Here is a 13,098-nt window from a genome sequence, read left to right on the forward strand (position 1 = left end):
ATTTTCGATTAGGTCTGTTTAAAGGACTATTAACTTACGGAATGTTGCCTTTCGAGCTTGTCTAAAAGCCTAAACGCATTCACTCGTTATCCTTTTCTAAAGCATATTCTCAAAGAATAATACCGCCACACATGAAGTTTGAAATACTAACGATATACTCCTGCGGGCAACGCGTACTGTTGAAAATTGACTATGAGCCACATACCACGTTTGAAACATCCACTTTCAAGCGTCCACGCGCATTCAACGCTCCTGGGGAGTCTGGTTGAAATACAGATTCCCAGGCTCCAGATCTGGTACCGCCGTCACTTCAACCGGAGCCCCCAAGTGATTTGGGTGCGAGCTGGTGAGGGTTCGGGTGCGTGTTGGTGCCAGGGAGCGGCAGCATCTCCACGGGGCCTGGTTGACGTCTATGGCCGTGCGAGGTGTTCAGGCAACAGGAGAAAAGGAAACGCGCCTCTGGTAGCCAGCAATCCTCTACTTCCGTTGTGCAAGAGTGTGCATACGTGCACGCGCACGTAGGCACACACGCACAACAGGAGAGAAATGGTGCGAAAAGATCTGATTGGGGCTGGGAAGAGCTGGTGGGTAGCCCTGGGAGAGTCAGGAGGTGAGGGCCGCCTGCCACAGGATCATCACTGAGTGGAGAAGCGTAATGACTGACAAAAATGTTTTTTAAATTTTAAAAAGGATTTTTTTTTAACATTTTATGTATTTTTGAGAGAGAGAGAGAGAGAGAGAGGGCAGGGGCAGAGAGAGAGGGGGACACAGAATCCGAAGCGGGCTCCAGGCTCCGAGCCATCAGCACAGAGCCCGACGCGGGGCTCGAACTCACGAACCGCAAGACCGTGACCTGAGCCGAAGTCGGACGCTCGACCGCCGGAGCCACCCAGGCGCCCCTAAATCTTCTTTAAATCAAACTTTTAAAGCAGTTTTAGGTTCATAGAAACATTGAGGTGACATCACAGAGATTTCCCATGTACCCCCTTCCCTGCCTCCATACACCCACAGCCTCCCCCATTACCAGCATCCCCCACCAGAATGATGCATTTGTTACAACTGAGGAACCTACGTGGAGGCACCGTCATCACTCCAAGCCCATTGTTTACTTTCCGGTTCACTCCTGGTGCGGTACATTGTATGGGTTTGGACAAATGTATGATGACATCTATCCATTATTACAGTACCACACAGAGTATATTTAGCGCTCTCTCACCCCTAAAGCCTGGCAATCACCGATCTCTAGATTGTCTCCGTAGTTTCGCCTTTTCCAGGAGGTCATGCAGTTGGAACCATACCTTAGGCAGCCTTTTCAGTTTGGCTTCTCCCACTTAGTAACGTGCACTGAAGGTCCTTCCATGTGTTTTCATGGCTTGAGAGCTCATTTCTTTTTTAGCCCTAATATTCCATTGTCTGAATGTGCCACGGATTATTTACCTGTTCACCTACCAAAGGGCATCCTGGGTGTCCCCAAAGTTTGGCAACCGTGAATAAAGCCGCTGTGAACGTCTGTGTGCCGGTTTTTGTGAGAACATGAGTTTTCAACTCCTTCGGGTAAGCATCAAGGAGTACAGTTGCTGGCTCGTATAGTAAAAGAATATTTCGCTTTGATAAAGAGCTGCCAAAGTGTGTTCCACAATGGCTGTACCACTGTGTATTCTCATCAGCAATGAGTAAGTGTTCCCTACTGTTCTACCTCCTCACTAGCATTTAGTGATCAGTGTTCCAGATTTTTTACATTCTTAAAGGCATGCAGGAGTAGCACAATTGTTTTAATTTACATGTCCCTGATGATATAGGATGTGGGGTATATGTCCATATGCTTGCCTGCTCTCTGCAACTGCTTTTTGACCATAAAAATGTGTCCATAAAAATCTTTTACCCGTTTTTTAATTGTCTGTTTTTATAGTTGAGGGTTTTTTTTTTTTTTTTAACTTTATTTACTTATTTTGAGAGAGAGAACGAGCAAAAGCAGGACCGGGCAGAGAGAGAGAGGGAGAGACAGAATCCCAAGCAGGCTCTGCACTGTCAGAGAGGAGCCCGACGTAGGGCTTGAACCTCGAGATCATGACCTGGGCGGAAGTCAGATGCTTAACCAACTGAGTCACCCAGGCGCCCCTATTGTTGAGTTTTAAGAGATCGTTGTACATTTTGGATAATAGCCCTTTATCAGAAGTGTTTTTTTAAAAATATTTTCTCCTGGGGGGCACCTGGGTGGCTCAGTCGGTTGAGCACCCGACTTCGGCTCAGGTCATGATCTCACGGATTGCGGGTTCGAGCCCCGCGTTGGGCTCTGTGCTGACAGCTCGGAGCCCGGAGCCTGCTTTGGATTCTGTGCCTCTGTCTCTCTATATAATATAATATAATATAATATAATATAATATAAATATAATATATTATATATATATTATATTATATATATAAATAATATATATATAATTATATATATTATATAATATATTATATATATAATTATAATATATATAATAAATAATATATAATATATATATAATAAATATATATAATAATATATTATTATATATTATATAATATAATAAATATTATAAATATTTATTTTATATTTATAATATTTATAATTTTATATATATATAAATTATATATTTATATATATATTATATTATATATATATAAATAATATATATATAATTATATATATTATATAATATATTATATATATATATAATTATAATATATATAATAAATAATATATAATATATATATAATAAATATATATAATAATATATTATTATATATTATATAATATAATGAATATTATAAATATTTATTTTATATTTATAATATTTATAATTTTATATATATATAAATTTTATATATATATATAAATTTATAAATAAATTTATAATATTTATAATATATAATATTTATAATAAACATTATAAATATAAATAATATAATAAATAATAAATAATATAATAAATAATATATTAATATTATATATTAATATATATAATATAATCTCTCTATATAATATATATAATATATATTATATATTATATAATATAATATTATTATATATATATTATATATATAATCTCTCTATATAATATAATATAATATAAATTATATTCTACCCCCCTGCCCACAAACACACACACACACACACACACACTGTGGCTGATCTTCTCATTGTCTTGACATTGTGTTTGGCAGAGCAGAGAGTTTTTATTTATTTTTTATTTTTTTGTTTTTAGCTTGTTAAAAACATGTTCATCTCAAGCGTTGTTTAACGCTTCACTACCTGCATCACCGAGTGGGGATCACTTCCATTCACTGAAATAACACTGTGCCGAGCACAGCTTAAAACTGTGGACGCTTAAAAATCTTCAATAAGATAGATTTTTACACTTCACTACATACATTAAGGAATGAGTATGAGTTCCCGTCTCTGAAATAACACTGTTCTGAAGGCAGCTTTCAGGTAGCTTGTTAGAAACATCACTATTACAAGTGTTTTTAGACACTTCTCTACACGCATTACAGAATGTGGATCTCTTGCATTCACTGACATAACACTGCTATTGATGAAGTTTGTAAGTAGCTTGTTATAAACATGTTACTACAAGTATCTTTTCTTTCCAGTTTTGTTGAGAAACAATCGACATACATTGCTGCTTAAGGTTCAGATATACAATATGATGGTTTGATTTACATACGTTGTGAAATGATTACCATGATAGCTTCAGCTAACATCCATCTTCTAACCTACATGTAATAAAAAGGAAAAAAAGGAAAATAGTTTCTCCCTGTGATGAAAACTCTTAGGATTTACTCTCGTAACAACTGTCCAGTATATCACACAGTAGGGTTGGCTACAGTCGTCACGCTGTATGTTACATCCCCGGTACTTCTTAAAATTTTTTGTAATGTTTATTTACTTTTGAGAGACAGAGAGAGACAGAGTGTGAGCGGGGGAGGGGCAGAGAGAGAGAGGGAGACACAGAATCCGAAGCAGGCTCCAGGCGCCGAGCTGTCAGCACAGAGCCCCACACGGGGCTCCAACCCACAAACTGTGAGATCATGACCTGAGCTGAAGTCAGACGCTCAACCGACTGAGCCACCTAGGTGACCCTCCCTAGTACTTATTTATCTTATAACGGGAAGTTTGTACCCTTTGACCACCTTCCTTCACTTCCCCCCACCCTCTGCCTCTGGTAACTACAATTCTCATCTCTTTTTCTATGAGTTTGTGTATTTGTTTTTTTCCACATGCAAGTGAGATCATACATGATTTGTCTTTCTCTGTCTAACCTATCTCCCTTAGCGTAATGCCTTCAAGGTCCATCCATGTTGCTGCAAACGGTAGGATTTTTCTCATTTTTATGGCTGAATAATATTCCACTGTATGTATATACCACAACTTCTTCATCTGTTCATCCATCCATGTCCTGGTTATTGTAAATAATGCCGTGATGGACAGAGGGGTGCAGATACCTTTCTGAGTTAATGCCTTCATTTCTTTTGAATATAGTCCCAGAGGTGAAATTGCTGAATCATATGGTAGTTCTATTTTTCATGTTTTGATGATTCTCCATACTGTTTTCCGTAATGGCTTCACCAATTTGCATTCCCACCAACAGTTCGCAAGGGCTCCCTTTTCTCTGCATCCATGTCAACATTGGTTACCTCCAATCTTTTTGATGATGGCCGTTCTAACTGGCACGAGATGATTTCTCATGGTGCTGTTCGTGTGAATTTCCCTAAGGACTGGTGATGTCGAGCATCTTTTCATGTACCTTTGGCTTTTCATGTATCTTCTTTGGACAAACGTCTGTTTGGGTCTCTGGCCCATTTTTTTACATCGGGTTGTTGTTATCACTATTATTTTATTATTTGCTAGCAAGTTGTCTGAGTTCTTTTTTTTTGAGTTCCTTTTTAAATTTGAATCGACATACAATGTTACATTCATTGCAGGTATACAACGTGATGTTAAGCAACTCTATACGTTATGCTGTGCCCACCACAAGCATAGTGACCATCTGTCACCATGCGACATTATTACAGTACCACTGACTCTATTCCCCAGGCTGTGCCTTTTATTCCTATGACTTATTTATTTCATAACTGGAAGCCTTATCTCCAACTTCTTCACCCATTTTGCCCACCCCTCACCCCGCCTTGTGGCAGTCACCAGTTTGTTTTCTACGTGTATAGGTCTGATGCCGCGTTTTATTTGTGTATTCATTTGTTCTTTCTTACATTCTACATGCACTTATTTCACTGACCTCTAGGTCCATCCAGATTATTGCACATGGCAAGATCTCATCGTTTTTTTATGGCTGAGTAATATTCCATTGCATAAAATAGACACGTGGATCAATGGAACAGAATAGAGAGCCCGGAAATAAAACCCATGCATTTATGGTCAATGAATCTGTAAATGGTCGCTAAGTCTCTTCAATAAGTGGTGCTGGGAAAACTGGACAGCTACACGCAGAAGAACCACTTTCTTATACTGTACACAAAAATAAACTCAGAATGGGTTAAATATCTAAATGTGAGACCTGAAACCATAAATTTCCTCGAAGAGAGCACAGGCAATAATTCCTTTGACATCGCCATAGCAACATGTTTTCCAGATATGTCTCCTACGGCAAGGGAAACAAAAGCAAAAGTCAACAATTGGAACCACATTAAAATAAAAAGCTTTTGCACAATGAAGGAAACCATCAACAAAACAAAAGAGACAACCTATTGAATGGGAAAAGATGTTTGCAAAGGACATATCTATAAGGGGTTACTATTCAAAATATATAAAGAACTGATGCAACTCAATACCAAAAATAAACCAAATAATGCAATTAAAAATGGGCAGAGGCCCCAACTAGACATTTTTCCAAAGAAGACACACAGATGGCCAACAGACATATAAAAAGACGCTCAGCCTCACTCATCATCAGGGAAATGCAAATCAAAACCACAATGAGTCTGAGTTCTTTATATATTTTGGATATTAACCCCTTATCAGATACATGGTTTGCATATACTTTTCCCATTTTGTAGGTTGTCTTTTCCCTTCGTTGATGGTTTCTTTTGCTGTGTAGTTTTTAGTTTGATGTCGTCACGCTTACTTATTTTTGCTTCTGTTGCTTGTGTTTTAGGCGTCATATCCAAAAAATCATTACTAAGATCCATGACAAGGAGGTGTATTCCTGTGTTTTCTTCTAGGAGTTTCATAGCTTCAGGTCTTACATTTAAGTTCTTAATCCATTTTCGTGTTATTTTTTGTGAGTGTTTCATTCTTTTACATGTGAATATCCAATTATCCCAGCACCTTTTCCTGAAAAGACTATTTTTCTCCATTGAGAATTCTTGGCTCCCTAGTCAGCTATTAGTTGACTGTATATCCTTGGGCTTATTTCTGGACTCTTTATTCTGTTCCACCGGTCTCTTTGGTTTTATGCCAGTACCATACTGCTTTGATTATAACTTTACAGTATAGCTTGAAATCGGAAAGTGTGGTGCCTACTGCCTTGTTCTTTCTCAGTATTTCTTTGAATATTCAGGGTCTTTTGTGGTGTCATGTAAATTTTAGAATTGTTTTTTCTACATCTGTAAAAAATGCCATTGGAATCTTGATAGAAATTGCGTTGGATCCATAGATGGCTTTCGGTAGTATTGACATTTTAACAATATTAATTCTTTCCATTCATGAACACAAGGTATTTTTCCATTTATTTGTGTCTTCAATTTCTTTAATCAGTGTCTTATAGTTTTCAGAGGGGAGATCTTTCACCTCCTTAAATTTACTCTTAAGCATTTTATTCTTTTTGATGCTGCTATAAATGGGACTGATTCAGATAATACGTCATTAACGTATAGAAATGCGACTGATTTTTGTTTGTTGATTTTGTATCCTGCAATTGTATTGAATGGATCTAACAGTTTCCTAGTAGGATTTTCTATATGCCAAATCATATCATCTGCAAACAGACAACTTTACTTCCTCTTTCCTAATTCTAGTACCCTTTATTTCTTTTCCTTGCCTCATTGTTCCAGGCTATTAGTACTGTATTGAATAACAGTGGTGAGAATGGGCACGCGTGTCTTGTTCATCTTCTTAGAGGAAAAGCTTTGGACCTTTCACTATTGAGTATGTTGTTAGCCGTGGACTTTTCATACATGGCCTTTATGTTTTAAGTTATGTTCCTTCTGTACCTAAATTGCTAGGAGTTTTTACCAAGAATGGATTTTGAATTTTGTCAAATACTTTTTCCACATCTATTGAGAGGATCATATAATTCTTTTCTTTCATTCTATTTATGCGATGTATCATTCGGACTTATTTGCATATGTCGAACCATCTTTGGCATCCCAGGGATAAATTTCACTCATCATGGTGTTTGATGATCCTTTTAATGTGCTGCTAAATTCGATATGCTTGTATTTTATTGAGAAGTTTTGCGTCTATATTCATCAGTGATATTGGCCTGTAGTTTTCTTTTCTAGTAGTGTCCTTTTCTGGGTTTTGTATCAGGATAATCCTGGCCTCCTAAAATGAAGTTAGGAATGTTCCCTTCTCTTTGATTTTTTTTTTTTTTCCTTTGGAAGGGTTTGAGAACTGGTGTTCTTTTTTAAATGTTTGGTAAAATTCACCAGTGAAACCATCTGGTCCTAGGATTTTCTTCACTGGGAGGTTTTTGATTATGGATCCAATCTCCTTACTGGTAATTGATTGATTTGGATTTTCTATTTCTTCATGATTCAGTCTTGGTAAGTTGTATGTTGTTACGGTTACTTTCACTTCTTTTGGTGGTCCAGTTTTTTGGTGGAGAGTTTCTCGGAACAACCTCCTATGATCCTTTAAATTTCTGTGATATCAGTTGTAATGTCTCCTTTTTCATTTATAACCTTGTTGGTTTGGGTCTTTCTCTTTTATGCTAACTTAGCCTAACTAAAGGTTTGTCAATTTTGTTGATCTTTTTAAAGAACCACCTTTTGGTTTGGTTAGTCTTTTCTATTGTTTCTCTGCTCTCTATTTCATTTATTTCCTCCCTAATCTTTATTATTCCCTTTCTTCTGCTAGCTTTGGCCTCAGTTTGTTCTTTTTCTAGTTCGTTAAGGCATAGAGTTAGGTTACTTATTTAGGATCTTTCTTGCTTCTTAACGTAAGCATTTATTGCTATCAACTTCCCTCTTAGAACTGCGTTTGTTGCATCCCACAAGTTCTAGTATGTTGTGTTTCCATTTTCATTTGTCTCAAGAAACTTTCATTTCCACTCTAATTTCGTCTTCGTTCAGGAGAGCATTGCTTAATTTCTATGTGTTGTGAATTTTCCAGTTTTCCTCTTGTTATTGATTTCACGCCATGTTGCTCAGGGAAGATATTAGATGTGATTTCAATCTTGAGTTTGCTAAGACTTGTTTTGTGGTCTAACATATGGTCTATCCTATCAAATGTTCTGTGTGCACTTGAGAAGAAGGTCTATTCTGCTGCTGTTGCCTAAAATGTTCTGTGTATATCTATTAGGTCCTTTTGGTCTGTAGTGTTGTTCAAATCTGCTGTTTCCTTATTATCTGCCTGGATGATCTATCTATTGTTGAGAGTGGTGCATTAAAGCCTCCAGCTATTACTGTACTACTGTTTATTTCTCCTTTTAGCTCTGCCAGTTTTTGTTTAAATATTTAGGTGCTTCTCAGTTAAGTGCATAAATACTTATAATTGATATGTTTTCTTGATATAGTGACCCTTTGTCATTATATAATCATCTTTTTTGTCTCTTTTCACTATTTTTAACCTAAAGTCTGTTTTGTCTGATGTAAGTATAGCCTACTTCTGCTCTTGGGGGGAGGGGCGTGGGAGGAGGTTACCATTTGCTTGAAATGTCTTTTTCATCCTTTCACTCTTCATCTATGTGTGTGTCCACGGCTAAAGTGGGTCTCTTGCAGGCAGCATATTGTTGAATCTTGCTTTTTTATTCATTTGCCCATTATATGTCTTTTAATTGGAGAATTTAATTCATTTACTTTTATTTTATTTATTTATTTATTTATTTATTTTAACGTTTATTTATTTTTTTTTAATTTTTTTTTCAACGTTTTTATTTATTTTTGGGACAGAGAGAGACAGAGCATGAACGGGGGAGGGGCAGAGAGAGAGGGAGACACAGAATCGGAAACAGGCTCCAGGCTCCGAGCCATCAGCCCAGAGCCTGACGCGGGGCTCGAACTCACGGACCGCGAGATGGTGACCTGGCTGAAGTCGGACGCTTAACCGACTGCGCCACCCAGGTGCCCCACGTTTATTTATTTTTGAGACAGAGAGAGACAGAGCATGAACGGGGGAGGAGCAGAGAGAGAGGGAGACACAGAATCGGAACCAAGCTCCAGGCTCTGGGCCATCAGCCCAGAGCCTGATGCGGGGCTCGAACCCACAGACCGTGAGATTGTGACCTGAGCTGAAGTCGGACGCTTAACCGACTGAGCCACCCAGGAGCCCCAATTCATTTATTTTTAAAGTAATTATCGATAAATAAGGACTTACTATTGCCATGTTGTTAGTTGTTTTCTGGTTGTTTTGTAAACCTGTTGTTTCTTGTTTCTTATCGTGGTGTCGATTTTTTGTTTTGATGTCTTTTGGTATCAGTATGCTTTATTGTATTCTTTTGTTGTGTTTATTGTGTTCTTTATTGTATCCTTTTGTGCAATTGCTACAGGATTTTCCCTTGTGGTTACAGTGAGGCTAACAAAATATCTTAAACTTGAACACCCTATTAAACTGATAACTACTTAACTTCAAAAGAATTCATAAGCTTTATACTTTTATGTCTCCTCCTCGCATTTTAGGTTATTGCAGTTACAATCTATGTGTTTTTTATATTGTGTAACTAATGATAGGTTATCGTAACGATGGTTATTTTTATTACATTCATTTTTTTAACTTTCAAACTAGAGTCGCAAGTGAATTATGTCCCACTATGACCATATTGCTAATCTGACTATGACTGTATATTTACCATTACCAGTGAGATTAACTACCTTTTAATGTTTTTATGACGTCAATTAGCATTCTTTTACTTCTACCAAATTCCCTTCATCTTTCTTTGCAAGGCAGGCCGGATGGTAATGAACTCTCTTACCTTTTCTTTGTTTGAGAAAGTCTTTATCCTTTCTTTGCTTCTGGAGGACAGCTTCACCAGGTATAGAATTCCTGGCTGACAGCTATTTTCTTTGAATATTTTGAATATGTCATTGCATTCTCTCCTAGCCTGAAGGGTTTCTGTTGAGAAAAGGCCTGAAGATTTTCTGTTAAGAAATCCACCAATAGTCTTATGGGGGCTCCCTTGTATGTAACTTCTCTTTTTCTTGCTGCTTTTAAAATTCTTTCTTTGTGTTTGGCTTTTGATAATTTAATTGTAGTGTGTCATGGGGCAGCCCTATTCAGGTTCAACCTATTTGGGGTCTTTTGGGCCTCATGCATCTGTATGCCCATTTTCTCCACGGATTCAAGACATTTTCAGTCATTATTCCTTTAAATATACTTTTTGTCCTGTTCTCTTTCTCTTCGCCTTCTGGAATTCCCATAATGCAAATATTGTTTCTTTTCATATTGATCCATAATTCTCATAGGGTATTTTCACTCTTTTTCCGTCTTTTATTCTTTTTTGCTCTTCTGACTGGGTAATTTCCAGCGTCTTATCTTCCAGGTTGCTGAGTCCTCTACATGATTGAGTCTACTTTCGAAACTTTCTATAGAATTTTTCAGTTCAGTTATTACATTTTTAAACTTTTCTATGGGTTTTTTTTGGTGGCTTGCTTTTTCCTTGTCAAACTTCTCATTCTGTTCATGCATTGTTTTCTTAATTTTGTTCAGTTACCTGTTTGTTTTTTCTTGTAGTTCCCTAAACTTCCTTAAGAGAATTATTCTGAATTCTCTGTCTGAGAGTTCATAGACTTCCATTTCTTTAGGATCAGTTATTGGAGCTTTATTAATTTCCTTTGGTGGTGTCATATTTACCTGATTTTTCATGATCCCTGATTCCTTACATTGGTATCTGTGCACTTGGGTAATCAGGTTCCTCTTTCAGACTTTGATGGTTTGCTTGGAAAGAGACAGTTCACCAGTTAGCTCAGTTTGGGTTTCTGGATGTGTCTTCTGGTAATGTCCTTGGGCAGGTCGGGGCTGGTATTATGGCCTATTTGGGGGCAAGACGAGTGTTTGAGCTCTAAGGACAGAAATGGGGTGTGTGCCTCTTGTTGAGAACAGTTAGATAGGACAGCTGGCTTGGCTCCCTAACCAAGTGAAGATATAGGATTAGCTGTGAAGTTGCTTGGATTCTCCAGTAAAGCTTACTAGATGATTGGGGCTGGGTGCTATATTTGATAATAGATGGGGCTATGAACTAGCCTCCTTATCTGGGCGGGGCAGTAGGATAAGACTTAGGGTCTGTACAGCTCATTGTTTGGGGACCCAAATCAGGCCAGAGAGTATACTATATTCCCTGGTGAAGTGAAGTCGCCATTTTGCTCTGCAGGTGGAAGAAGCCATGGGATGTGCTCTCTGTTTAAGTGCCACTGTACAGAGGCCTGTTGAATGGACTATGCAGCTTCCCATATGCTCTAGTTAGGTTCCCTGGCCAGGCAGGCTGAAGGCTCTAGTCAGTGATGAGCAAGGCTATAAATTAGATTCCCTGCCCAGGTGTAGTGGAAGAAGTCATTCTAAGGCTGGTAAAGCTCTTTGTTGTCTCAACTCAAGCTGACCCACACCCCAAGTTTCCTAATTGAACAAGGCCGATTCCTTCTAGAAACTACCAGCTCTTCCTGCTCACTTCTTGGCTCGAGTGCCTCTGGGCTGCACAGCTTTCAGGAGTTGTTACCAGCCCTTCTGGTCAAGATAGGACCAGAAGACACTCTCCACAGAAGGTAGGACTGTGATTCAGCCTCTTGCTTGCATGTGGACAAGTCGGGCTCCTGAGCTGGCAAAAGTTTTCATGTGAGGATCCAAATCAAGCAAATCCGCACCCCATCACATCCCCTGGTCAGAACGTGTCTCTGCCTTGGTTCTGCGGAGGAGCAATGCCACTGGTTGAGATTAATACTCGGGACACTGCAGATATGAACTCGGTCTACTAAGATCCACGCGCTGGTTGTTATGAGCCCCTTCCCCCCGTCTCTGTGTTCCCCTTTCTCAGATGCCCGTGGTGGAGCCCCATAGATCTCCCCACAATCCCCATGGTGCAAGATCAGAGTAGCGCCTACTGCTGGGTAACTCACAATGCTGGGAGGATGAGTTGTCCACGTGGGCTCCCTTTTCCTACAGAGACTGAAGGCTTAGAGGAGACATCTCTGCATGGTGCTGCACTGGTTTGGGGGAAGGGTTATGTGGCCAATGTGTAGCCTCTTCTTTTACCCCTCGAATGCAGTCTGCCTTGGTGTCTGTGATACGGGAAGGTGCTTCACCTCACCCCCCACGTACTATAATTCCCTGAGTGGTGTCTTGTTTTTAAAAAGCTGTCAGTTGTTCTTCTAGTGATAGGGAAGGAAGTCAGGAACAACCTGTGGCACCATCTTGGTGCTGTCACTCAGAAATTTTTAATTGTAGTAAAGTTCAGCTTACCAACGATTTCTTTCATGGATCGTGGTCTTTGGCATTATATCTAAAAAGTCATCACCGGGGCGCCTGGGTGGCGCAGTCGGTTAAGCGTCCGACTTCAGCCAGGTCACCGTCTCGCGGTCCGTGAGTTCGAGCCCCGCGTCGGGCTCTGGGCTGATGGCTCAGAGCCTGGAGCCTGTTTCCGATTCTGTGTCTCCCTCTCTCTCTGCCCCTCCCCCGTTCATGCTCTGTCTCTCTCTGTCCCAAAAATAAATAAACGTTGATAAAAAGTCATCACCATACCCAAAGTCATTTAGGGTTTGTCTTCTCTTCTGGGAGTTTGATGGCTTCATATTTTACGTTTAGTTCTGCAATGCATTTTGAGTTAATTGTTGTGAATGACGTAAAGACTATGTCTAGATTCACTGTTTTACATGTGGATGTGCTGTTGCCCCAGCGCCATTTGTTGAAGACCAGTTTTGCTCCATGGTATTGCCTCTGCTCTCTATCAAATATCAGTTGACCAT

At 38.9% G+C, this 13,098-nt stretch overlaps 1 pseudogene; it reads left to right on the top strand.

Annotated features, from left to right (window-relative positions):
* The window catches only part of LOC123594352, a 65,761-nt pseudogene that overhangs the window by 41,914 nt on the left and 10,749 nt on the right, over positions 1-13,098 (top strand).

The sequence above is a fragment of the Leopardus geoffroyi genome, chromosome X (assembly GCF_018350155.1).
Source record: "Leopardus geoffroyi isolate Oge1 chromosome X, O.geoffroyi_Oge1_pat1.0, whole genome shotgun sequence".
Taxonomy (NCBI): Eukaryota; Metazoa; Chordata; class Mammalia; order Carnivora; family Felidae; genus Leopardus; species Leopardus geoffroyi.